Source organism: Neovison vison, chromosome 4 (assembly GCF_020171115.1).
Source record: "Neovison vison isolate M4711 chromosome 4, ASM_NN_V1, whole genome shotgun sequence".
In the NCBI taxonomy this organism is placed as follows: domain Eukaryota; kingdom Metazoa; phylum Chordata; class Mammalia; order Carnivora; family Mustelidae; genus Neogale; species Neogale vison.
In genome coordinates, this window is record NC_058094.1 from 228,351,601 (window position 1) to 228,379,400 (window position 27,800).

A 27,800-nucleotide genomic window follows, 5' to 3' on the forward strand; every position below is an offset into this window, starting at 1 on the left:
CCAGTGCCCAGATGTGCGGGGCCGGGGGGCCGCGAGTCCCAGAACGGGGGCAGGGTATGTCACGGGTCACGGGTATGGGGGCCCGCCAGCAGGTGAGTGTGGGTCGATGGTGGGAGTGAGTCCCAGAACAGGACAGGTCCTGCCCGGTGGCCGGTATGGGGGACCGCCGGCAGGTCACTGCACCACCTCTCCGTGGGTCTTACACCTTCCCTCGCGGTTTACAGCCCATCCGAGGGTTTGCACGCCGTTAATCCCAGAGCATGGTCCGCAAACGGTCCTGGGAGTGGGCGAGTCAGTGCCTCCCACCTTGATGGACGTAGGCCGTGTACAAAGGGAATAAAGGAATTTCACAGATCAACTTCTCGTGCATATTTAAGGACGGAGGTGATAGAAACAGTCTCCGACAGGAAAAAAAAAAACTATTCTCCGGAGACGTAATTCATGGATAATTTATCCCAGAGCGTTCCTGATCACACAGTCCGCACACACAGAACGGTAGCCTCGTCCCGCGGTGGGCAAACCGGCATTTTGCATCTTGTTCTCATACCCTAGAAGGACAAGGTAGGAACCCACGCAAAGGTAAGTGCCAGTGCACACGGCCGTTACAAATCACGTCTGCAAGAAGCGCCCCCGAGGTCACCTCAGAGCGCGAGACACCGCGGCAGGGGGGACGGACCCGGCCGGGAGCAGCTCCGTCTCGCGCGCCGTGGTGGAGAACATGAGTTTTTGCTGGACTCGGTCTCCGTTCGCCTCTGCCGGCTGCTGGCCGGGGCACGACCTCGCCCTCTTCATGACTCCCGAAGTCTTGAGAGGCCCCACGACAGGACGCCGCCGCCCTGGGCCACCCCCGGCTCACCCCAGACACTCTCCCCAGATAACAGGGTTGGGGCTGGGGGGCCTCTGAAGTGCAACTTCAGCCCCCCTTGACCCCTCCAAGGTTATTACCGAACCCCGCTCTCCCGTGCGTGCTGGGGAGCAGCCGGCCAGTGGCTGAGACCTCGGGAGCCAAAGCAGGAAAGAACCCGAGAGTCCGACGCTTCGACTGTCCACGGGGAGTTGCGTGCGCGGAGCGGAGGCGGAGCCGGACCGAAGCCGCGCGGCAGCCGGCCGGGACCGGGGCTCCAGGGGGAGGAAGGGACTGTGAAGCCCGCGGCGTCCTGACAAAACCCAGAAGGGCCGGATGGAAGGGAACGTAACGCAGAACGTCCCAGACGAGGATCCGGCATCTAGACTCCATTTAAGTATTTAGCGCATCGCCGTATCTCAGCGGCCGCACGAACGAGCCCTCCGGTCTAAAACGTTTCTCCGTAAACATTCTTTTCGCATTAACCTGTTTTCTGGCTCGAGTCACTCAAAGGTCCAAATCAACTTTGGCCTCTGAAACCTAATCAAAACCTCATTTTTAAAAGGGGGTTTTCTAGAAAGTCTTGCGTGGTGCAGCCTAGAAAGGCCCCGGGCGCGGTGAGGGGAGACTTGGCCACCCAGGAACTAATCCGGGTCCTGCCCCCGGTGTCCCCCACCCCTGTTGCCGGTGACCGCCGCGGGGTAAAGTTTCACATGATTACGCTGTCGGAGTCCGATCGCTTGGGGTCGTGTTGGGGACGCAGAAGCCGGGAAAGGCTCCCGTGAAGTGACTCTTCAGATGAAGGTGCGGGTGAGACTCGACTGGGGGGAAGGCGGGGCAGAGCACCAGAGGAGCCCGGGGAGCCCTGAGCGCCCTCGGAGGGTCCCCACGGCCGGGGAGCCCGCGCCGGTCCAGCGGAGGTTTGTCCAATTCACCAACAACACGCCGTGTCAGCCGTTCCACTCCGCCCGCCTTTCCCCGCAGCCATGAGCGCCGACCCGCCTGTCCGGCCCGCGGCAGCGTTTGTTAACTTCGTCCCCCGAGTGTTTCTCCCACACCCCGATGCTACTCTGGAGCCCCTGCAAGTCTCTGAGCAAACAACATCCTCACCCCCGGCCCTGCGGGCTTCCGCCGCCCCCGCAGCGCCGGGCAGACCCACGTGGCCTCGAAGACGCAGCCAGAGTGGCCCCAGCAACACCGAAGCCTCCCCACCTGGGCTGAGGGAAACCGTGAGGACATTAGGGGGTCTGTGGGAAGTGGGGGCGGGAGCTCTGGGGACGCCTCACGTTCAGGGGCTCAGCCGTCGCTCAGGGAGCGTGACCCGCTCCGTCTGGACCGCGGACAGGGCTGTGGCCTGAGGATTTAGAAGCAGGACAGGGCGGACACCAACAGCCAGAACAGGTGCCCAGTCACAGCCGCGGCCGTCCCCACCCTCATTGTCACACCTGCCCTAGGTCTCCTGGTCCGGTGCTGGTTTCTCCACTTCCTTAGCATTCGGTCTGTGCTTCCTCGAGGCCTGTCGTTTCTGTACTTCTGTGTAAGTTTTTTAGGACTCGACAGACGGAGAGAGCGCGTCCACGCAAGTGGACAGGGGAGGGGGAAGCAGGCGCCCCGCGGAGCAGGGAGCCCGATGCGGGCTCCACCTCATGCAAGATCATGACCTGAGCCGAAGGCAGACGCTTCACCGACGGAGCTCCCCGGGCGCCCCTGTGATTCTTAAATTCTTAATTTTAATTATGTAAACATTTTTAAAGGCATATGTTATTTTTATACTTTGGCACACGATAGGTTAAAATAGCACAGGTGAGGAAAGACACTTACCTCCACTCCCGACCGAGCGAAGGCCCCTCCCACCCATGCCAGCGTCTCTGTCGACAAGACGGGGGTTTCAGACGGTCCCCGAGAGCTTGCGTGAGGAACACCTGTAAGCGGGAAGCGGTAGGACCCGGTGGAAATGCACCGCGTGTTTAATGTACAGATGTTTCGATTGTTCTCCAGATCTCTGGGGTCCGGCTGAACACCCAGAATCCGGTGTTATGATGTAACACTTTGTAGCGATTTTCTGGGAAATACTAGTAAGTTCCGGTTTGCTGGTCTTCTCACTGACCCGGTACGATGGCAGGGATAGACGAGCCTTACACGCGTTCAGCTCTTTACGATTTGAAAAGCACACTCCTCATTTTTGGTGTTTATGTCCCCATTTCCGATTCCTTGTGATTTCTCCTCTTACACAGAGATCTTAGAGCGCCCTACACTGAACGTACTGCCCCCCACTTCCGTGCTTTGTCTTTGGTGGCTCAGTGAGGGCTTGTCCCTTGCCCAGAGCTTTCCCCAGGCAAGGGTAGATTCTGATCGGCCCCTTGGAGGAGCTGGCCCAGGCGGCGTGGGCACGGCTGTGGGTTCACCGTCAGACCACCGCGTGCGACGGAATCTGGCGCGCATTCCTCAGCGGCCCCAGGACACCAGCTCAGAAGCCTGGCTGCATGCCCGCAGAGCTGGGACATCACCTTCAAGCCTTCGGCACCTCCTGTGTTCTCTTAAAGGAAAAAAGTAGTCACCATCTGTATACATTTTCTGGGGCTGCCATAGCCCATTACCACAAGCTCAGTGGGCTTAGAGCAACAGAAATGTGTTCTCGCGGTTCTGGGGGCCAGAGGGAGAAAGCTACTTGTCAGCAGGCTTGGCCTTCCTGGAGGCTCCGTGCCTCTCTCCAGCTTCTCGTGCTGCCAGAAATCGGTGGTGCGCCCGCCCCGATCACTGCCTCCAGAGGCACTTCCTCCTGTGTCTCTCAGCCCGCTTCTGTCTCCTTGTAGGGACACCGACCGGGGGTGAGGACCCACCCATCCCGTCAACATCATCTTAACTCGGTTACATGGACAAAGGTCCTATTTCCAGACAAGGGCACGCTCACAGGTACTGGGATTAGGACAGCAACACATCTTTTGGGGGGACACAGCTAACCCACACCTCCCTTGTGTGACCCAAATCACCTTCTTCTGTAAGAAAGAGAGGAGAGAAACTCTGTTACTGTTTTTCTCAGGGACACAAATTTAAGGGCAACCCCATAAGACCTGGTGACAGAGAAATGGCTGCACCGCTTTCTGGAAGGAAGGAGAAGGGCTACTGAGGAAAGCAGTGGGATCCAAACCATGCTTCCAGAAGACAACGCTGGCGTGTTAGCAGAAGTGTACATTTTCTCCAGAAAGTCTTCTTCCACGTTAGAAAGGGAAATGAATACTCAAGCCACACAGAGCTTTGAAAAGTATTTGGAGTTTTATCCTCTCCAGCTGAAGTCAACTGTGAGAGCCACGGAGCCACTGACTCAAAGAGCACCATTTACAAAATCTGAGTTTTACAATCATGGCCTGTGTTTAGAGAATTGGATTTTTCTCTTCAAACTGAATCCCGAAAGCATGATTCATTTTCCTTCGAGTTTGCCCTACAGACACAGTCAGTCCTATTTCTAAGAAATGCCTGAACTCCACCAGGAGAACAGGACCTGTGCATGAAGCATCGTTTGCTATTTCATTTCAGTTTCCTGTTTTAAAATTAATAAGTCACCTTCTTTTTCTTGGAACCCAACATGGTATTCTTGCTTTTCTTCCTGTTCTGAGTGGAGCACGGAGCAACCTGTGTTAGGAATCCTGCGGCGGTTCTGGCCCTCACCTCTCTTCAGTGTGAAGTTGTGATTTAGGAGCAACTTGCCAGTGATTAAGACACTAGGCCATAGACTCAGCAACTTAATTTATCAAGAGAAACGTCTGCATCTGGAAGTCAAATTGAAATAAAATACAATGACATAAGCTTAAAATACAGTGAAGGGCTCTATCTGATTTTCTTCTTACTGTTAAGTGCTCGGGGCTGTTGCTGCCATGGAGAGAGAGAAGTCACAGAAGTGGACAGCAAGGGAGGATGAAATCAGACGGAGCTGGCTAGAAGCTGGGTTCCTCCACTTCTAGTTTTGTACTTGGGCACGTTGGCTAGCCTAGCTAACCCCTCGTTTCCTCATCCTGGAAGCTAGGGTGGCAACAGTACGTATCTCACAAGGTTGTTGTCAGAACAGAGGGAGATCACACACACACAGTGCTTACCATGGCGTCTTCGACAGCAAATGTGTAGTAAGTGACAGCTAATGTTGCAATCATTGTCACCGTTGTCACCATCACCATCACAGGTAAGAGTGTCTTACCTGCCCACCAGCCCCTGCCTCGGCATCTGGAAGGTGCGGCTAATGCTACGGAGGCTTCACCTCTGTGAAATTAACAAAGCGAATCCTTTACTCGGTGTTTCCAAATGCGAGTGGCCGTCTAATGCCTCATCAGGTGGAGCCTGAAGCTCTGGGTCTGCCCTTACACTAGCAGGGTAGAAAGTTCCAGAAGTGACTGTGGTTGACAGAGCCACAGAACCTTGCATCATCCCTCTGTTAGGCACAGAGTGTTAGAACCTGGTGGCTTCCGGAGCGTGTCAGCCGTGGGAGCCCTCCACAACCAGTTCTCGGCAGAACTTATGAAGGAACCAGAGGTTCTTACTTTCTCCAGTACTGGCTAATTTCTCTCTGTGTGCCATTTCCTCTCTCTGCCTTTACTCCCTCAGCTGCCCAGTGCTCACAGCCACCCTGGCCACGTCTGGACCTCAGGGAATATAACGGGAGAATTGTTCACTGATGTGCTATGTTACGTTCTCCCTGAGTTGTAGTCAGAGCAAAGCCATGTGTGGCAGGGACGAGAAATAGGTGTTGACCCAACACCCCATCACTGCAGGTCACTGGCTACAGTGCTGTAGGTAAGAAGCAAGCTTTGGCCAAGTCCAGCTCAGCGAGGAGGAACGTCGTGAGCAATTGATTGGTCATGTCTGCCACACGCAGCAGCGAGGGAAGGAGGTGGTGGCCACGTGCCACGTATCTCTTCCTGGAAGGAATGGGAATGTCTACTGATCCTGACACTGATACAGAAGTTATCCCGGCGAAAGTTTGTTGCCCAGTGTTCGCTGAATGATAGCTGTCGGCCATGCATGAGGAGAAGACAGCTCCGGATCCCTCCAGTGTGGCCCAGAGCTAATGCTGGTTCACACCCAGTCCTTCAGTGCACACCGAAGCAGGTGCACGCTCTCACACTCTGGCCCAATGTAGGCATCAAATATTCTCTTCCACTGACGTTAATTCAAATAATTATAAGTAATAGTGTCAGAGCTGGAAAAATAATAAATAATCTGCATCCTTATGGACAAAACTGTATTATTAGCTTCAAACATATAGGGTGATTTCAATCCCCTGTGACAAGATTTTGAAAGAGAAACACACATGGTTTGCTTCCGCAACCTACCTAATCCTCTAGACATCTCTTCCACCGGGTTTCCAAGGCACTGACCTGGGCTGCCTTTCTAATTTTGAGTCTGTCCACGTGAATGTGGGGAGCCAGGCTGAGGGTTCCTTGCAGCATCACTGCTGTGTCTCTGAGGAAGAACAGCTGTTCAGTGTCACAGTCACTTGGAGCGATGCCCTCTGAGGCTGTGGGTACCAAGAACAAGGAGAGGGATTCTCAGGGCAGGTTAAATTGTTAGTATAATTCACATGAATTCTTTGGAAGATGTTAAACTCAACAGCAGATGCTGTCAGACTCCAAGCAGAACCCTCAATAGGAGCCCTGTTGCTCCTCCTCAGCAACAGCCAAACAAGTATCTCCCTTGGGGGAGAAACATCTCACTTTCCCACCGGACCCCTTCTCCATCACCAGCAAGTGTCTGAGCTGGGCCAGTACCAGGGGACAGGGCACTTCAGACAAAATAAAGTCTTTCCTGAAAACGTGCTCCTTGAAATGTCCATTCAGTGCAGTTGTAACAGCTCCATGACCCGCACAGTCCTTCCACGCCCACTGGCCCGACTCCAGGGAGTTGAGAGCTGCACCCGTCAAGTTTCCTTCACGCTCTCTCTCCAGCCAGCCACCTCGCTCTGGACCACCACGTCACATTTCCTAGAGTGTATTTTTCTTCAGAATGGCTTCCAGAGCACATACATCTCTCTCCTTTCTACAGTAAGTGGTGAAAGACACAGAAAATGAAAAAAATAAATGGCACCACTGGGTTATCAAGAAGGGGGATGCCAGCAGACAAAACATTGAAGAATTTATGGAAAGTAAAAAGAAATAGATCACGTCGAGAGTGAAAGCCAAAGCCTAGGATTCATAGCACAATTCATGAAGGACATGATTACCCAATAAGTAAGTAAATAAATAAACAAATAAATGAATGAAATCAACAAAACTAAAAGACAACCTGCAGAATGGGAGATGTTTGCAAATGACATATGCAATAAAGGGCCAGTATCTAAAATATGTAAAGAACTGCTACAACACCCAAAAAACAAGCAGTTAAAAATGGACAGAAGACATGAACAGACATTTTTCCAAAGAAGACATCCAGGTGGCCAACAGACATATGTGACAGAATGTTCAACATCACTCATCCTCAGGGAAATACAGACAAAACTACAATGAGGCATCCCTTCACACTGTCAGGACGGCTCAAATCAAAGACACAAGAAACAACAAGTGTTGGTGAGGATGAAGAGGAAAAGGAACACTCCTGCTCTGTTGGTGGGAACGCAGACTGATGCAGCCACTAGGAAAACCAGTATGGACGTTCTTCGAAAAGTTAAAAATAGAATTACCATATGATCCAGTAACTCCACTTCTTGGTACTTACCCAGAGCATTCAAAAACACTAATTGGAAAGGATCCATGCACTCCTGTGTTTACTGCAGCATTATCTACAATAGCCGAATTATAGACGCAGTCCAAGGGTCCGTGGACAGAGGTATGGGTAAAGAGCTTGCGGTGGGCACATACGGTGGAGTACTAAAGAGTGAAAAAGAATGAAATCCTGCCATTTGCCACGACGCGGATGGATCTAGAGAGTACTAGGAAATAAGTGAGTCAGAGAAAGACAAATGATGTATGATTTCACATCTATGTGGAATTTAAGAAACAAAACAAATGAACAAAGAGACAAATGAAAGAGACAGAATGAAAATAAAGGCAAAGCAAGAAACTGACCCACAGAGAACACACCGATGGTCATGGGGGGTGGGGAGGAGGGCATGGGGGAAACAGGTGAAGGGAACGATGAGTGACTCGTCTTGATGAGCAGTGAACACTGTAGGGAACCGTGGAACCACCATGTCATGCACATGAAACTCATGCAACACTACGTGTAATCTGCTCCAGAATTACAATTAAAAGCTAAATTAAAAGGGTAAACTGACTCAACAGAATGTTTGCCCTCCCCTAAATCATTTTAGTTTGAAAAACTGAACAGAGGAATCAATCATTATACGCCCTGGTTTTCCAAGGAAGCGCAGATGATGCCTCACAAAGACCCGTGGAGGCCTGATAATCATTTTCAGAGCCTTTCCTTCATTCTCAAAAACATCCTTGTTCGGGCAACATTATGAACAGAATCCCACCAGACAGTAATCTGGACATCCAGCAGCGTCGCCCAGAAGACCACAACTGGACAGAGACAAACACTCAAAGAAATCTTGAGAGCTATGGATAACAGTTCCGAGAAATGCATCTGCTGTGTGGAGGTTCTTGGAGAGACTGGAAAGAATAAAAGGGGGAAAATAAGCCAAGATGTACTAGAAAAAAATCCCGCCAAGCACTGAATCATTGGAGAGGAGAGAAGTATTGGACGTCTTACAAGAATGTGAGGAAGGAGCTGACGTTAATTCCTTTGAGTGAAGCTTGATAATTCAAAGGTTCGAAATTACATAAGGTTACAGGGAGGGGCCCTATGGAGGGTTTTTTCTTTTCTTTTGTCTTTCCTTTTCTCCTTTTATTTTAAACACTTAGGGTAGTATCAGACTTCTCAGCTTCAAAGCAACAGCTGGAAAACAGTGGAAGAAGTTCTGTAAGAGACCGCTGATGGAAAATGGTTTGTTAATTTTGTCCTGAGCTCTTGTTCATAAAATGGGCAGGAAAGAGAACTTGGGGGAAAGCGGCTGCACAGCCAAGGACGCCCTCCACAGAGCAAAGAGGCAGTGCACGTGGGGGGAGGAGGGAATGTTTGCAGACCACACACCTGACCAGGGGTTCATGTCCAAAATGAGTGTGGGCTGTGAGCCATGCCCCCACCCATAGCAGGGCGGCTGGAGAGCTCCGAGGGAGCAGATGTCCCCCGCCCCATCGGTAGGTCCCCAGAGCACACACTTGACGTTCTACCCTGTTTCCTGGATTTCTCTCCTTTATTTTCATCTTTATTTTTACATCGTTCTGCTTTTCCCACCTAATCCTTTTAAGCCAGTTTTATTTTATCTCTGCGTTTATATCTTCTCTGCCTTAAATCCCATTTGCCCCAGACCCAGGGCAGAAAAAGCATCGTCTTGAGAGGGGGACAGCTCACCAAGTGACTGGTAAACGGAACCCCACCCTCCTCGGCCAGCTCCGGAGGCAGCCTACGGTCGGGTCCGAGCACCGCTGACTTGGCTCTGCCCACCCGTTGTCAAGTGCAACGTTAAAGGAACTTCGATAGACAAAACAGATCAAAACAAAGTCTTTTTTACTATAATATTTTTTTTAGTTTGGAAGAATAGCACAGGCTTTCCAGGTCAATCCAAGAACACGGTGAGACCGCTTTGGTGAGTGGTAAATTTGGAAATGAAAATTCGAGAATGCCGGTCATTCTTGCACCCACCGGCTTCTGCGTCCCAAAATTCCAGCCACGTCCCACAGAGCCGCCGCCCCTGCTGCTCTCCTCTTGGAAAGCCACTGCTGGAATAGATGCCTGGGGTGTTCCTAATGTTCGTTCAAAACCCATAAAACTACTTGCCTGCCTCTTCTCAGCCTGTCAGATGTCTACAGTCCCCGGTGTCCAAGCCCATGAACTTTCTCTGACCCCCTCACTTTCTCCTTCTTCTGAGAGCCTTCGTGGCCTCTGTTAGGCTGTTGTGTCTTATACCTTCCCTCCTGGGCACTCAGCTCCCCAAAGTCAGGACCTGTCTCATTGGCGTCTACGCAGCCACGCTATTGTAGACTGGATGGCTGTGGAGTGGATACAGGTGCGCTCCCCGAGCCCAGCCACCACGAGGACGCCACCGTGTGTGCAGGAGCATGGGGGCGGGTGCAAGCCCTCACGGGCTGAAGCCCGTAGAAGTGCCCCACCTCCCCCTCCCTCCCAGCTCATCTCTGCCCGCATCTCCTTCGCCTGTACCAACCCCCTTGGCACTGTCTGTTTCTTACCCTGCCTCAGATTCCCCTTAGCACATCTCCTAAAGGAATGAACAAAAGCCACACCAAAGTGCTACGCTTAGAGGCCAACACAAACTGAGTTTGAAGTCAGAATCATACTCTAGAACTTCCCAGAAAAGAACTCATGTGCCCTTTTTAAAAGTTACGAAAGCTACCCGTCATGATGTGGAAAGCCAAAATATTCTTTATTATTTCCTGCCATCGCTCATGAAAGTACGCCCGCAGGATATGAAAGTGCAAGCACTGATTCCCTTGTTTAGGCAGAAATGTCGGAAACAATGAGGAAGGGCCCCCAGCAGGAAAAATGTGCAGCATGCGATTTTAAATTCTATCTGTAACACACAGCAGATGGGTCTGAACGAATTTTCCAAGTGGAGAGAGACTTTGTTGGGCAGACTTGACATGCTTCTTCAGAGAGAAGCCCTGGGACCCGTGAGGGGGCTTCAGGGAGTTGGGTCGGCACAGAACACAAGGAAAAGCCACGAAGGGTGGTAAGCTCTGTTCTAAGGTTCTAGCTGTATGTGCCTTCCATGTCCACACCATGACGGCGGAAGGTCCTACCAGGAGTTCTCCAGGCGGAAACTAGGTGGCCAGTGACAGAGATGTCCTAGGAGGCTCCCTTGGGGCTCTTGGGGACTCTGTGACGTCCTGTTCTTGCCGTCATAAGCGTGCGGGATTGTTCTTTTCCCAGACTGACGCAGGAGGGAAGTTGGAGGGAACATGCCAGCTGCCAGCACCCAGGCAGACGGGCACCTTCTCCTGACATCAGGTATCTCTGACCACATGTGACGGTGCTTATCTTAACACGAAAGAACTTCACACCCTGAGCGATCCCAAGTACACTGTGAATCCTAGCTCATCTCTGAAGTCAAAATTCAGTATGGGGTCAATTTCATGGAGTTGTCCTTTTTGGAAATGTGGTGATTGTCCGCTAAAGGGATATGACATCTTCGAGACTCATGAGCAGCCAGCGAGTCCCAGGAGGTCACACCGTGGCCGTCCGGGGTAAGCTGGCCTTTGTTGCCTCTGCCTCCCCACCCCTTGGACAGGATGTGACTTCAGCTCTCTGACCGTGTCAGGGTGTCATTTCATGGTCTGGATTTTTTTTTAAAGAAGATCCTCAGACAAAGTCAATTTTATTTTTCCACTATTTGCGAAAAGTTTGTTTTCTAGATGGAGATAAGAAGGCGTTTGCTCCGGACCAAAAGAATCCTTACCTTAAGCCACACTGCTGGCCTGTTTTGACCCCCAGCAAAATATCCATCCCTCTCTCCTACCCAGGTTCCCATAGTAGGTGAGGTTTGGGGTTTAAACCAGGGAACATGACTTGCCTAGCAGAGATGAGTTACAAATATTCGACTGGAAATATGTACCTGGCCCTCAACAAAAGTTTCCATCCTAGATAAGACCTCAAAAGAATCGATTCCAAGCTTAATTATTGATGCTAAGGGAAAAGAAAAGGAGAAGAGATGCTTGTCCAGCCCGAGCTCCTGCTTCTCCCCTTCCTCGCTGCTGGAGAACATGAGCACGCGCAGATGCTTAGGGGCGCAGGGACAGAAAGTCCGTGAGTGAACCCCACGTTGCAGATTATAATGGGGAGTGAGGGCCCTTTAGGGCGCTAGAGAGAACACCCCGGACCGAGAAGAACAGCTCCTCCTCAGCTCCAATCAGTCGCCGCCATTCAGAAGCTGATTTCTGGATCTTACAGTATTTCAACAGAACTTCAAAACCCATATTTTTATACAAAAATCGAAATTCCAAATGTTGGAAACCAACTACAATTTGAAACACATTCCTTTTGGCTGAGCAGAGCACGAGCAGGCCAGAGCTGAGCCACAGGTGACCGGTCCGCGACGTCTGCTCGAAGCAGCACACCAGATTGCCAGGGGGCGTTTCTTACCAGTTCTTGGCCCCAGTTATGAGCTCCCTCTTGGTTATCACTGAATAACAAAGCTTAAATAGCCGGGAGGAGCCATAAGAGAAGTGGGCGTGCTTCTGTCTCAAGGATCCAACCCTGGACACTCATGAGTTCAGGAGACTTTCTAAAACTGATCGGCCAGAATGTTTCAAAGGTCTTGGTACTTATTCCATACTGCCCAGCATGGTTGAATAAGGCAGTTTTCATATTAATAAATTCTTCTCATTACACCATACCATAAAGTGTCTTCAAAACTGTAAGGCTATTTACCACGCATCCTGCTGGCTGTAAATTCATCGTTCTGGACTGCTTCGGGGAGCTCTTTGGCAGCGTCGGTGTCCACCGTCGTTGACTTGAACCATCGGTCCGCGGGAGGAAGAACGTTCTCACAAAACGTAATGCTCCTTGCTCTGTTGTTGAGGGATCCAAGGCACAGAGCTGTTGGTGACTTAGGCAAACCACCCAGCCAGTCAGCAGCAGCAGCGGCAGCAGAACCCACGCCACGTGGCCGCCATGTTGGTGCTTCTGTGGACACTTCTTCCTCCGTGGGTCCCGTGGAACGTAACGGCTGGCAAACCTGGAAGATTTGCTAAGGAAAAAGGTGACAAAGCTCAAAAGTCACATTTTTATTCTTGTAAGTTCTGTCCGTGTCGCGCACACCAGTGCCGTAGCTTCAAACACGGGAAGGCTCACGCTTGTGTGACAATCTCGAGGATGTGGTTTGAGCCACTTGTCCTACTACCACGAGGAGATTGGCAGGCTAGTAAGGAGCCAAGGAGAGACCAACAGTTAGGAGTCGAGCCCACACCCAGCACGTAAATAAATGCACACTTGGTCCAAGAGTGGGAACTACAAATCATCGTGTAACTCGTGGGTGACGCCGACCCCCTATGTGACACACTCAGGACAGTGGGAAATTCAGTACATCAAATGTAGAACAACTGTGGTCTTCTTCAATGTTGTCCAACAACAAAAAAGCCAAAATGGCAGCAGAAGACGGAGCAGGGGCAGAGAGAATTGAAAAATGAATTTGAACAAGCAGAAGTTCTTACAAAGCTCTTTTCAGGAATTGGGGTGCCGAGTAAGTCAGCAACTTTTTTCTCTCCAAGGAGAGAAAGTAGGATCATCTGGTTTTCTTTCTTTCTTTCTTTCTTTCTTTCTTTCTTTCTTTTTTTTTTTTTTTTTGATCATCCAGTTTTCTTAAAATAGTCACATTCAAAGAAAAATGAGCAGAGACACCTGGCTAAATGTTACATCTGCTTTCACTTCCATTAATCTTTTTCCCCAGGAGAGGGTATTAGATCATGTTACACAGCCACTGGCTGAAGATACAGCACTCAAAACACATTTTTAGAAGCCGCCTATTTTATCCTCTGTGGCTGTCAGTCCATACGGGGACATGAAGTTAGGGAACCCATAGACAGAGCAACACCCATCCTGCCTGGTGTCCTTCTCAGCAGACTCATTAAAATGTCAGGGAGAAGCCCCGTTCGCCCCCCGCCTCGTTGCCCTAAGACAGGTTCTGGCTTTCACTTCCCTCCTCCATCCAGTTCAGTTATTGAGCAGCTGCTGTATACCTCTAGATGCTAAGGAATCAAAGAATTGAACAGAGGTCCTGCCTGGAGGGTCTCGCGTTGAGGGAGGAATGTCATTTCGTGCGATTGGTGCTGTTACTGAGCTGTGTGCAGGGGGTTGGGAGAACCAGGGGAAATCCTCTCTGTGCTGGGAATTTTGCTGTGTGTGAATAAGGCATCGCCCTTGACCTCAGGGAAGTCACAGATGCATGGTGACACGCTGCCTAACAAAAATTCGTAGATTCAGGCCCTGGAGGTTGCTCTAAGGGTCCCGGAGCTCACCGTCTCCCTTCACACGAGCAGAACCGCTACCCACTCTTACACATGAGACTGTTAACACACTTTAGACATCTTGCCCAAAGCACATAGATAGGGGCACGGGTAGGGCTAGGATCGGTATTTCCTCCACACCTAAATTCTCCAGGAGCCCGTGGGGACCACTCTTGTGATCTCCTGTGCACAGGGACAAGCGACCATTTGAGCCGACAGCTGCCCTCCCAGTCAGTGCTCCTCCCGCAGACGCATATACTGAGCCCTGGTGAGGCTCGGACACAAGAGGGCGCTGCAGCCCTGCATCTTCGTACCTGCCTTCCCAGGCCCGTGCAGGGTCGGGGCAGAGCGGGCATTTGCCAGTGCCTGCTGCCCCCTCCAGGGTGTAAGCCACACCACCTGCAGGGAATCTGTCCCCCAGCCAGAGGGGTCACAGAGCGGAGCGGTCCAAGCCGAGAGTCTCTCTGATGCTCCCCGTCTGCCAGATACTGAACGCAGGCCAGGCCAGGAGGGGCAAGGATGGGCAAGGCAGAGGCGCTGGCGAGTAGCCCAGAGTCTAGGGACCTCAACCACGTCGTGAAACCCATCAAGGCAACCAGCATGGGAAGGGAGCCTTGGCTGGGATGGGCTACGTCACCCATGTCATGGGTGTGAATGGGTCCCCATGCTCCAGGAGCCCACGGTCAAGGAGACGGACGTCACCACCAAGACAACAACAAGGGGCAGAATGTAGCAAATTATTAGGGAAAGACTCTAAAAGCTGTAGGTGGCCAAGAAAGAGGGAGTTTGGAAACTGGTAAAAATGGGGAGGGAAAATGGCAGGTGGTCCTTCACCAAGGAGGAAGCTACAGCAGTGACTTCCTTGTGTCTTAGCTGTCTTGTCCATAAAACTGAGATAATTATAGTACCTGCCTGGTAGAGTGGTCATAAACCTTAAGTTATTTATTGTTCATAAAGTACTCCTAGTAGGACCTAGTAGCAGTAGTGGCGACCATGTTACTGTTCTTCAGCATGGATGACGTTAGTGGTGATGGTGATTACAGTGGTAGAGGTGACTGTGATGGTGGTGCTGGTGACGTGACTATGGTGATGAGGACACTGTTGCTGATGACGGTGCTGTTGATGGGAATGGTCCTGTTACTCATTGCTAATGGTGTTATTATTGATCATGATGACAGAGCTATTGGTTATGATGATGACAGTGTGTTGATGATGACGGTGTTGGTGATGATGATGATGATGATGATATTACTGTTGTCATTGTCGTTGCGCTAGCTCTGACTCACACCTAAGAGGGGGGGCCTTCAACTATTGTCACCTTTTCCCTATAGTGGGAAGTACTTTCACCTCTTATTTCTGATGACTGGCGATGTGAATTTACATAGAGGTCAGTTACTAATAGTTATTGTTTCTATTTTGTGCAAAAATCAGGCCAAAATGACCAAACTTTATCATGGAATGTATCTTTAGGCAAAGGACTTTTGTTTACTTTCTGAGTATACAAAGAAGTTGGCAGTGGCCTTCATGGTTAGCTGAAGTGGATATTGAAGATCTGGGCCAGGATCTGGACCTTTCTAGATAGTGTGGAAGGTGTCCACATCTTCATGCAGAGGACAAGAGGAAGTCTGTGCTCAGAGCACTCAGCCCAGATAGACCAAACTGAAATGAAATGAAGAAACACACAGACGATGAATCTTACTTTGCCTGGGCAGACAGACCACCACATCCCCAGATCTTAAGCGTAACATCAAACCTCTCTCCCTTGAGTTCCCAGCTGCTACCAAGGGATGTTTACATTACTAATTATTAATAACAGCTTCCATCCATTTCCCGTTCGCATTGGCCAAGAACTGCAAAGAAGGTCAACTTCATTTAGTCCTTACAAACGGCATAGCTGTCCACATTTTATGTGTGAGGAGACCAGATCCCAGAAACCAAGGGCACGTGGTTTTACGTAGGTGAGCTCAGGCAAGATGAAGTTATGCTCTTACCTAAGAAGTAAAGCTTAATGCTTTCTTTGCCAAAATGATCATGATTTGTAGGCCTGGGAACAGAAGAGTCCTTTGAACTTTCACGTGACTTGGAGCCCTTGTCTGTAATCACTGCAGGTTTCTAATGGGAGTGAGCGCGGGATACTTGCCACAGGCACAAGCGCTCAGAGGAAGTCTGTTCTGCTGGTGACCTGCGTCTGTGCTGGACATCTTTGGCTTAGGGGTGTCTCACAGTTTAGCCAAGGACATGTATATGGGAAAGTATCTCTGGGGGAGGGGAAGAAGGGAACGTCTTATGCAAACAGGGTCAGTGTGTACCATATGTGGCTTTGGTGACCACAGAGTAAGACCTACCTCTAGGTTCCTGCCATGGGTTGAATTGTGTCCCCCCGACCCCACTCCCCAAATAATATATTGAAGTCCTAACTCCCAGTGCTTCAGAATGTGACTTTATCTGGAAATAGGATTGCTACATGTGTAATTAATGGAGATGATGTCATTCTGGAATAATGTGGGTCCTTGATCCAATAGCTGGTGTCTTGTAAGAAGAGGGAAAGAGACACGCAGGACAGAAGGTGCCGTGTGACAACAGAGGCAGGTAGACCAAGATGCAGAAGGGACTGCTGGCCACCACCAGAGGTGGAAGGACCCTCCCGGGCAGGTTTCACAGGGGGCCTGGCTGTGCTGACACCTGCCTGTCTCAGACTCCCAGCCTCCAGACCGTAAGGCAGCAAATTCTATTGTCCCAAGCCTGCCAGATGTTGGAATTCCATTATGGCAGCCCTGGAAAACTGACACGGTCCCCAAGAGCAGCTCCTCCAAACCCTCCCTCAACCACTTAAAACCCCACTCCGACTTATGACCTTCGAGCAGTGGTTCTCCAAGAGTAGCACACAGGCTCGGTTACACATGCAGATTCCCAGGCCCCACCACAGCCTATGGAACTGGAGACTCAGGAGATCCCCCCTCTTCCGCCTCCGCCTTTCCAGGTCCTCCCGGCGATCTTGGTACCGCCGGAGTTCGGTAGAGCGTGTACGCAACACCATCTCCTGCCTTCCAAGATAGACTTCTCACACTCTGAGTTTTTTCTGAGATCAGCAGGCATCCTACCATCTCTACGATCTTATTTAAATCCAGGGGTCCATCTTACAGTCCCTGGCGTCTCAGAATCCACCTAATAGTACCCAACATCCATCCACAGCCCCTGCTACTGTCTTGTTGAAGAAGCTACAGCGCAGGTAGAAGTGATCCCTGGTGCTTGTGTCCTGGGCAGCGGGAGGGTGATGAGCACCATGAGACACACCGTGACCTTCGGGAATGCTTCCTGGGGGGCATTTGAAGCCCCCGTTCGTCTGTGATGCTCCAGGACAGCCCGAGCCCCAGCCTCTGGGTGCCCCCGCTACTTAGTTACCGTGAACTTCACGTCCGCCACTTCTGCCGGCCTTTCGGGAGCTCTCGAGGCTGCGCTTCTGAGACGCACCCCTCACTTAGAGAGGGGCCCCGGCCGAGGGAAGGCATGCGTTTGTTGACTCGCTTTCTTCTCTTCTGGAAGTGTTTCCCCATGAAGCATGCCGACTCCAGCTCCCCCGTCCCAGCCCACTCGGGGAACTGAGGCTTCGGATAAAAATAGTGTGCGGTTCGGGGGCTGGCATCGAAGAGAGAACATCTGTTCTGCCACACGTGAACAACACGGCTGCTACAGCAGGAGAAGATTAATTAAAACTGTCGCTCATGCGGCCGTTCCCGTTCCACCCCACGCCTCCTCCGCAGAGCGTTCGTGGACATGCCGTGAAGGATTTTGTTGTGGCGTCCTCCCTCATTGATCCCGTTTAAGTGACTCTGAAGTGCTCAGGGACATGACAAAAATGAGGAAATTGGGGGAAGAGGTTTTCTTTTCATAGAGTTTTTAAAGCGTGAGTTTTAGTAAAACACCGTGGGTTGGTGTGGACGGTACACACTCATACGCACACGTAAGAACATGTGTGCACACATGAGCACACGTGCTGGTGTGTGCACACACACGTACACACGAGGTGCACATGCACATGCACACAAAAGCAGGTGCACTCTCACGCGTACCTGTACCTACAAGCAGATGCACACACGCACACACACATACACATGCATGTGTGCTGGTGCACGCACACTCACACGTGTGTTCACACATGCAGGCTCTTGCACATACATGTACACACGAGCGGATGCACACTCACACACGAGTACACATGCATGTGTGCTGGTGCACGCACACTCACACGTGTGTTCACACATGCAGGTTCTTGCACATACATGTACACACGAGTGGGTACACACATGAGTACACATGCATGTGTGCTGGTGCACACACGCTCACACATGTTCATACGTGCAGGTTCTCGCACATACGTGTCTCCCTGCAGGTGCACACAGGCTTGCACACACGCAGGGACTTGCACACACACAGATGCGCACGCTCGCACGTGCACCCACACGTGCTCACACACACGTGCACAAATTTCCTCTCTTTCTATACAAGTATCACTGCCCTTGCCCTTCTCTCCCCAGTGCTGGTGAGGGTTTCTAGAACAACGCTTACCCACGTGCCGGCATCTGTGTGGGGTTTGCTCCCTTCTTTTCCCACGATTTCCACCCCAAAGCAGAGAGCGACTTTAATATTCACAGGCACGCAAGATCCCCCAAGAAATCTTATCCTTTTTACAAAGTTGTTCATTGATTTTAAAAAACGTTTCGTCAGGGCTCCGTTAACTGGGAGCTCCGTGTGCTGAACTCCCGCCGTCCCTGCGCCCCGGGGCTGGGGTTTAGTTTGCCGAGATGTACGCCTTCGCCAAGACAAGAACTCGAGGAGGAGGCGGTGAGAGAAACACAGTAAAACACTCGTTAAATGGTTCAGAGCACTGAGGGCTCCTGGCCGGAGGGTGTCGGGAGAACTTGCAGAAGCACAGGGCCGCGCGGCAGAAGGACGTTTCAAGAGCCACGAATCCCGGCCTTTCATAACGTGCGGTAAGCCGCGGAGCCCTTTCTTCCAAAGGAAACTCAGGGGGATACGAGCACAGAAGGCGCAGCCCTCAGAGGCGCCCTGGGCTGCCCTTGAAAACCTCTGCTCCCGTTCTGTTGCCGCATCTCCCAGATTAAATGAACGCGGGGGCAAAAAGGTTAAGTTCTAAGAAGCATCCACTGGAAGGAAATCAAGATCAGCTCTAACGAGAGCCTGTGAGCAACAGCGAGGGCCGTGTGTTTGCCTTACTTACAAGGACAATCTGGAGGTATTTCTAGGCAAGACGCTGGCCTGCCACAGATACTGAATAATCGTGAATGTGTTCTGATGAGAGGATCCCGCCTGCAAGCCTCTCAAATGCCCCCAGGAATACGGTCTTGCTGTGGCCGATGCCTAAGAAATCTGCGGCCCTGTCTTTGCTGGGAGGCTCGGCTGCTGACCATCGACGCAGTTGACAAGCTTGCAGTACCTTTGTGACAGAATTTAGCTCTAGATTTTCTCTGGCACTTTCTAGAAACCAAAGCTGGTCTTTCAAACAGGTAACTGGCAACTGTGAGGTAATCAAAAGAACGTGGCACAGACATGGCCCTTCTCCACCCAACTTCGCGGGTCCCCAAGGGACGCATCCCGTCGACGGATTCTGTATCCGCCATTTAACCAGCCGATAGCCACTGGCCACTCACTGTGAGTCAGACACTGAGCATGTCCTGTGTGGGATACAAAGCGGCGTGTAAGAGAGTTTCCGAAGTGCCAAGTAGGCAAGAAGAGATTGGGCATGAGTGTACCGTGTGTGCTCAGATTAGAACGCGATCTGAGGGATGCCTGGAGGGCTCCGTTGGTGGAACATCTGCCTTTGGTTCAGGTCATGGTCCTGGAGTCTTGGGATCGAGCCCCGCATCGGGCTCCTTGCTCAGTGGGGCATCTGCTTCTCCCTCCTTCTCTGCCCCTCCTCCCCGCTCACACACGCACGCTTGCTCACTCTCTCAAATAAAAATCTTTAAAAAAAAAAGATGTGATCTGAGCTTTGGCTGAAATTCATCACAGTACTTCTGGAAACACAGATGACGAGGATGGGCATCGGTGAGGGACATGGCGGTACCCAGACCTGTGGTGGGGATCCGGACACAGCCGTGCTCGGCACAATGCGACAGCCGCTGTACATTGCATCATTTCTCCCGTAGTTTGCCTGATGTGGCAAACAGACGAAGTTGAGCTCCTTCCTTCACACCGTGGACTCTGTGAATTATGCCGAACCTCGCAGACCTGCGCCCCAGCTGATGCCCACGGGGCAGGATGCTGTGTCGTCAGTGCACATAATTCCTGAAACCTAACGCTCAACAGCTCCGAGACACTCGCTGAATTTCAAGCCTTTGTCACCAGCCCTGAGCGTCCCTTAGTTCCTAGAGCAAGAAGTTAAGCGCAACTGTACAAAGTGAATGTGACACTTCTCACCATCGTTGGTGAGCGTGTAAAGCCGTGCACTGACGTCTGTGAACTGCTGAGTGATGGCCCTTAGGCTGCCACGTGGAAGTGGGGTCTCATCCAGGGTCCCTAGACACACAAGGCCGGAGCCACCCCCCACCCACCCCGCCGGCGGCAGAGACCCTCACTCAGTGCTCCCAAGAGCAGGGAGAGGTGAGTCCACTGTGTGCACGGTGTGGGTTTCACCTGCGCGCACGCGGTCTGCCCCACGAATGTCCCCCGAGGAGGAGGAGGAGGAGGAGAGGGAGGAAGCGAGCACGGCTGCTGTGAATTTTGTTGTTGTTGTTTATTCTGATGACTCTTCTTTTTCCGGTTTTGTGTCCTTTGTAATTGCTTCATTTCTGTCTGTAACTGTCCCTCTCCCGCCATCCGGTGAAGCAGGTGTAAATTCACATTCTGACGTGAATGGCGCCAAAAGCCAGAAATGCAGAAACATTTTGATTTTCCATTTTGCAAGGCTGTTGTGTAATTTGGATCTTTTCCTTTTGTGATTTGAATGCCCGGCCCCCGGCGGCAGGGACTTGAAGGTTCAAAACTACCCTCCGTGCTGGTCGTGAATCCACTCGCTTCCCCTCACTTGCGTCCCCTCAGGAACCACATTCGTGTGGAAGTCAGAGATTTAACTTGAGTCAAGAGGTCTCTGGCACTAACCAGGGTTTTTAAGAAGCCCGACGTTGATTTTCCACGGCCGTGTCTTTGGAAGCCAAGGCTGAGCAAACGGCACTAGCTTTCTCTGCCGTGAGCGCGGTTCTGCCCCCGGCTCCGGACACCCGTGCTCTGGGTGCGTCTTCCGAGGGGCCACCGGCCGTGAGACCGGCTTCCCCGCCAAGGACTTCAGACGTGTCAACACAGGACACGGAGAATCACAGTCCGTGTTTGTACACTCTGCGTGGGTGTCCGTGCAGACGCGTACGCGGCATGAGTGGACGAGTGTGTAAGCGTGAGCGTAAGGCAACAGACACGCACGTACGGAGCTGGATGTTTGATGTGAAACCTCCATGCAGGGAGGAGTTTAGGGTGAAACACAACTCGTGCTTTCAGAAGCATGTCCGAGGTCCCAGACGAACCCCCGCGGGCCACACTGCAGAGGGGCTGGTTGAGAAGGAGCAGGGGAGGGATCCTGACTCCTGCCCTCCTTGGCTTCCGCTTCGGGCCGCAGACAGACGCCCCTTCTCGGCACAGGTCTCAGGGCCCCTCTGCCGCGTGTCCCCGTCTGCATTTCAGAGGGAGGCCCAGGGGTACGTTCCCATCTCCAGAATGGGGTGCGCCGGCCTCACGGCACGCTGGGAGGCTGAGGCAGGGTCCCTCCAGCACCCAGCACGGCGCCGGGCAGAGAGAAGGACCCCCAGTGCGCTGGCAGCAGCCTCCCCCCAGAGCAGACCTTGACACCCTCGTATTCTGCACAGGGGACCCAGAGAGGGAAAGTCGCAGGGGGTGACGGGGCGGCGCGGCCGCCAGAGCAGATCCGGCCACGTCCGCCCTTGGGGGAGTCAGTTTGCTGACTTCCCAGCCCACCCCTCTGCCCGCCACGCTCGCTGTGTGGCATCGAAGCCTACGTCTGTGTGTGTCCGTCTTCCCTGCTGGACCCCGAGGCCCCGACAGCGAGTACTTTGTCTGCTCTGGCTGCTTCCCCCGGACCGGGCAGCGTGGCATATCAGCGGCGTCTCTGTATGTTTGTTGACCGGAGTTACAGGCAAAGGAGCAAGAAACCAGGATCAGGAGTCGTCGGAAGAGCAGCAGTGGATCAGAGTCCTGAAAGTTCTGCGGCCCGCGGAGCAGAAAGCCGGGCTTTCCGGATCCCCGTACATCGCTCTGTGCGCGGTCCCAGAGCAGCAGTGCCTTGCAGACTCGGAATAGCAAAGAGCTTCCTACGGTTCAGAGCAACTCTGCTTTGTACGTTAGCTGCTGGGTGTGCATTGGATTTTTTGGAAGAAAAGGAAAAGAAAACCAGCTTAAAATCTCAGTGAAGCCCGTCCAAAGGCTCGTTAGTAAAAGCACTCTTCTTTAAAACGGGCTCAGGGGTCCCCCCTTTACAGACAGGCTCTCGCAGAATGCTGTGCATACGCTCCTGTGTTTGGCACGTCCCTTCTTTTCTTAGAGGCATCTGAGGCGAACCCCAAGCCCGGAATGATCAAAATGTCATGAGGTTTAAATATTCCAAATCAAGAATCTCCTGCATCTTCTCTGAGAAAATTCTTTGTGATTTAGGTGCTTTCCTATGTCCTCCCCAATTTTTAAGAGCCTCACCATCATAGAAACCTGAAAAGCATTTGGGTAATCTTTTTTTTTTTTTTAAGATTTTATTTATTTATTTGACACACAGAGATCACAAGTAGGCAGAGAGGCAGGCAGAGAGAGAGAGGGAAGCAGGCTCCCCGCTGAGCAGAGAGCCCGATGTGGGGCTCGATCCCAGGACCCTGAGATCATGACCTGAGCCGAAGGCAGAGGCTTTAACCTACCGAGCCACCCAGGCGCCCCACCATTTAGGTAATCTTAACACCCACATCGAGCTGTGTTTCTAGACCACCCGGCCAAGGGAGCCAGCATGCAGGCAGCTGGAGGAAGAGAAGTGGCCCCTGGGTCCCAGATGGCCGCCGGGCCAGGGGCACGGGCTCCCAGAAGAGCTGACCTTCGGACGGGATCTGGAATGTTGGATGGGATTCCGTTAGAATCGAGAGGTTTAAATTACACACAGGGGCTGCTTTTTAACTTTTGTGTCCTCTTTACATGTAATTTCTGTCTGTTCCCGTGTCCACTTGGCTGCTCTGTAGCATATTCTGTGCTAAGACACGGTGACTGCGGCGCGGCTGTGATGCTCTGGAGGGAAGGAACACAGTTCGGACCCGGTAGACGGAGACAGCCGTCCTTGGCACCGAGAGAAACAGTGGGGCAGGCGGTGGCAAAGTGTCCGTAGGGACGAGAACCCGCGCTGTAAAACTTGGGGACACGGGATGCTCTCAAGAGATCCTTCCTTAGCCTGATTCAAATTTGCTGCCTTGATAGGTCATGGCCAAGGTTTCTGTTCATCAGCCATGAATCCATCCGCAAACATCTTGTGCACCGCGCGGACTCCCAGATTCCAAATAGGCCCTGGAAGGACGCAGACCGCCTCCCGAGGGCTTCAGAGGGAGGGGGCGTGTGTCTGTCCGTCGACTGTTCACCGGGGTGTGGTGGGAAAGTGGTAGGAGCAGTTGCATGTTTATTTTATTTATTTATTTGAGAGAGCGCGTGAGAGGGAACGGGGAGGCGCAGAGGAGAAGCAGGCTTCCCACCGAGCAGGGAACCGGATGCGGGCCTCGATCCCAGGACCCCAGGATCATGACCTGAGCCGAAGCCAGACGCTTCGCCGGCAGAGCCCTCCAGACGCCCAAGAGCAGTTGCATTTTTAAACTTAAAATTCAGTGTGACAGTTGCTAGCTTTGGTGCTAAGGGCACTTTTCAGAGTGACAATTAGAAAGAACACAGGAGAAGCACCTGCAACAGCGGTCAGAGCTCAATTCTTAAACAGCGTGGGGACAAGCAGCCGTGTGACCGCAGCCGGCAGAGGGTCACAGTACGCACAGTCACACCCACACACACACCATCACACCCAGAGTCACACACCACCACAGCCACACACACACAGTCACACCTCATAGTCACAGCCACACACACACACAGTCACACCCACATACAAACCATCACACCTACACACACAGTCACACCCCATATTCATACCCCATCACACCCATACAAAACCACATAGTCATACCCAGTCGCACACCATCACATCCACACACACAGTCACACAGTCATACAATCACACACAGTCAAGCCCACAGTCATACACATCACACACACTCACACTCCACAGTCACACCGATTTGCACACAATCACACCCACACCCATACAGTCACACCACATGCACACAATGCGGATGTGAAATTAGCATGAAAAGATATCCCACTTCACACAAAATGTGACAAATCTAATTCAAGAAATCCCCACATATAATATCTTCCCGTCAGAGTGGAAAAACAAACATTTCTCAGGTATGATAGATCCCCCCATACACTGTAAGTCAGAAAGCTGCTGGAGGGGGTGGACCACGGTCCCCAGTGTCTCATACACACGCCCATCCCCGGACACCCTCCCCACTGCCACGCGACCCCCAGCGCCCCAGAAGGAGAGCTCCCTCCCATTTGTTGTCCAAAGGCATGAGAGCCAGTGTGACCGACACGCCCAGATGTGTCAGGAGCCCCGTATGTCGCCCTCACATGCCGCGGTGAGCCTGCATGTGCCAGACGAGGGCCGGCCCTCCAGCCTGAGTCCCGGAGCGCAGCCGCCGCATAGGCGCAGACGCAGCAGGACTGCCCCGGACGCATTTACCAGGACGTAACATCAGCAGGAGATAAACTTCCACGGCTCCTAAGCACTGAGTGCAGGGTTTGTGTTTGAAACCTGCTGCTCATCTGGGGAACGCTGACCAGAAGACCTTTCAACAGTGTTGCCTCGCTGGTAACTCACCCACCTGGCAGACAGTTTTCGCTACGGGTGCGAGGGGTATGAGGGTTTCCCGCAGCACCGTTTACAGTAACAAAGAAGAGAAGGTAACAGCCTACATTTCCATCAGTAGGGAAGGCACCGAAGAAATGACCATTTGGCCATACAGGGGCATACGACACATCTGTTAGAAGTGGTTTCCAGGGGCGCCTGGGTGGCTCAGTGGCTTAAGCCTCTGCCTTCGGCTCAGGTCATGATCTCAGGGTCCTGGGATCGAGTCCCGCATCAGGTTCTCTGCTCAGCGGGGAGCCTGCTTCCTCCTCTCTCTCTGCCTGCCTCTGTGCCTGCTTGTGATCTCTGTCTGTCAAATAAAATCATTTAAAAAGAAAAGAAATGGTTCCACAGCTTTTAAAAATTCTTTCTGTAATTGTACATGACAGCATCGACCGTTCCGCACGTTGCGTTTTCAGGCAGCAGTGTGTTTTCCGTTTTGTCCGTGGCGGTAGGTGTGTAATTGCTCGCTCGTGTGCCCTCTCATCTTGTCTGTGTGAATACCCTGCTTGTAAGCCGCCCCACCCCGCTCACGGGAGCCGGGCCACGGTTGCCGCCCAGAACGGTCTAGGGCGAGCCTCCCCATGTGCGTGTGCAGGGACGTGTGCGGGACGGTCCAGCCCTCCGGCTGCCCGGCTGTGCTCGGGTCCCAGAACTGTGCGGACTCGTGCTGCAGACGCCAGCTCCCGCCCGTGTGGCCTCGCCCTCCGGCTCTGTGTCCCACTCTGTGGGGCCTGAGCTGGGGTTATAAACACCCCCGTGAGCCGCAAAGACCTTCTAAGTGTACAGGGGGTGTCAGGTGACCGTTGTCCCTGGGAGGGGAGCGGGCTGTGATCAGGAGAGGAGGACAGCTGCCCTCAAGTCCGTGTTCGATGTTTTATTAAAAAACAAACAAGCGGGGCACCTGGGTGGCTCAGTGGGTTAAAGCCTCTGCCTTCGGCTCAGGTCATGATCTCAGGGTCCTGGGATCAAGCCCCACATCGGGCTCCCTGCTCAGCGGGGAGTCTCCTTCTCCCTCTCTCTCTCTGCCTGCCTCTCTGCCTACTTGTGATCTCTGTCAAATAAATAAATAAAATCTTAAAAAAAAAGACAGTTCATTATTTAAAAAAAACAACAACAAACAAGCAAAACTAAGGCAATAGGATGCAAACTTCAGATTTGATCAAGCTGCCAACTTACATGTCAGTGTTTTTATGTTATTTGACTCTGTTTAGTATATCTGTTCTCGTGTGCGTGTGACCATAGAGGAGCGCCTTTGGGCTTTACAGAAAGAGTCAGGTCACTTCTGGGAAGTGGGGTCAGCAGGGCGTTGCCCTGTCACTCCCTTCTTTAGCGTTTGCGTTCCTTTTAGAAACCTCTATCATGCTCATGAATTTGGAACCCTGAAAAGAAATAAAATAAAATGAAAAAAAAATCGAGGAGAGCTGAGTTTCTGACTATATGGAGGAGATAAAAGGCTTCACATTCTCAGAACCTGTGTTTTCTTGTCTGTAAAATACAGTTAGAAGCTACTTTGTAGGGCTGCTGTGAGGATGATGAATTATTCATGGTCAACCTCCTGCAGAGCGCCTTTACATAGTAGGAGCTAAATAAATAATAGTTGTTTACATTATTAATAAAAGTGTAGGATACGCTCTGTGTGCAAATTGACTCACCCTGAAATGTGCAGAGAAAATAGATGTAGTTTCTTTATTTCTCAATAAGTGATCCGTTCTTCCACATGAGCTCCCCACGGGGAAGGATGGATCTCCGAGCCGGGAAACTTAGTTTGATTCAATAATTTAAATGTGCAGCCAGTGTCTCAGTCCCTCGCCCTAAGTGCTGTCTCTTCAGATTTAAACACCCGCCCCCTGGGGAGACAGCGTCAGATTTAGCAAGTAAAAATGCAGGCCACCCAATTACATTTAATTCCAGGTAAACAACTGTTTTTTTTTGTTTTTTTTTTTTTCTTTTGGTGGTAAGTCTCAAATACTGCATGGGACATATTCATACTAAAACAAAACAAAACACCGTATTGTTTATCTGAAATTCACATGTAACCAGATACGCGGCATTTTCTTTGGGCTGTCCTATGTAGTGGGTGAACGGGGGAGGGGGCCACGCGGTGGGCGGAGATAAGGCCCCGGGCCCCCCGGACTTCGGATGTGCACTGGGCAGGGTCTGGGTCCAGTCCCTGGACTGTGGACAGGCTCTGAGGTCCACGGCTGGTGAGACCCACAGTCTCACCTTAGCCGGGGCCTGGCTGGACCAGCCCCATCTGATGGCTTCTCCGAGGCTAATGCTCTTTGGGCCCCGGAATGGGACCTCCACTCGGTAGCCGCAGTGGGGTCACTAAGCCCTCAGAATAGGAGGATCCGTGGCAGGTCCCTGGCTCTCACTGGAGCCCCTGGTCATGCGGCCCCAGGGAAGCAGGCACGAAGTTACAGTGAGCCCAGGGAAGGTCAACACCAGCCAGTCCTCTCCCCAGACAGTACATGTCCTCCAGCTCAGAGTGTCCCTGAGTCCCCAGCCTGAAACAGAGAGCCAGCAGCGCCCTGGCCACGGTGCCCCCGCCGTGGACCTTCCTCCCTCTGCCTTCCTGCGTCTTGCATCCTCTCTCTGCCTCCACTGTCCCCAGTCCCCCCCGGGCCAAGGGGCAGGGCTCCCCTGCTCCTCCCGGAGGCTCCGTGGCCACTGCCCAGCACACACTCCATGGATATGCAGTCAACACCAGCTCTATCCCGGCCGCTAGCAGGAGCGGCCGTAGGAAAGACAGCGCTTCTCGGTCTGACACCTGGTGCCGGTGAAGACAAGGACAGTGAACAAATACAGAAAATGCCCGTCCTAAGGTCCCAGCTTCACGGAACGGGACAGTGAGGCTCTCCAAAGGGGGAGGAAGTGGGGACGGGTAGGGGCTGGCGGTGTGGTCAAGGAGGCTCCCGTCAGGCAAGTGGAGAAGGCATCTCAGCAG

The 27,800-nt window shown here is 52.1% G+C and overlaps 1 protein-coding gene across 4 annotated transcripts in view; it reads left to right on the forward strand.

Moving 5' to 3' along the window:
- DPP6 (dipeptidyl peptidase like 6) overlaps positions 1-27,800 on the forward strand; it is a 791,001-nt gene that overhangs the window by 730,280 nt on the left and 32,921 nt on the right. The gene's annotated exons all lie outside the window — the stretch shown is intronic.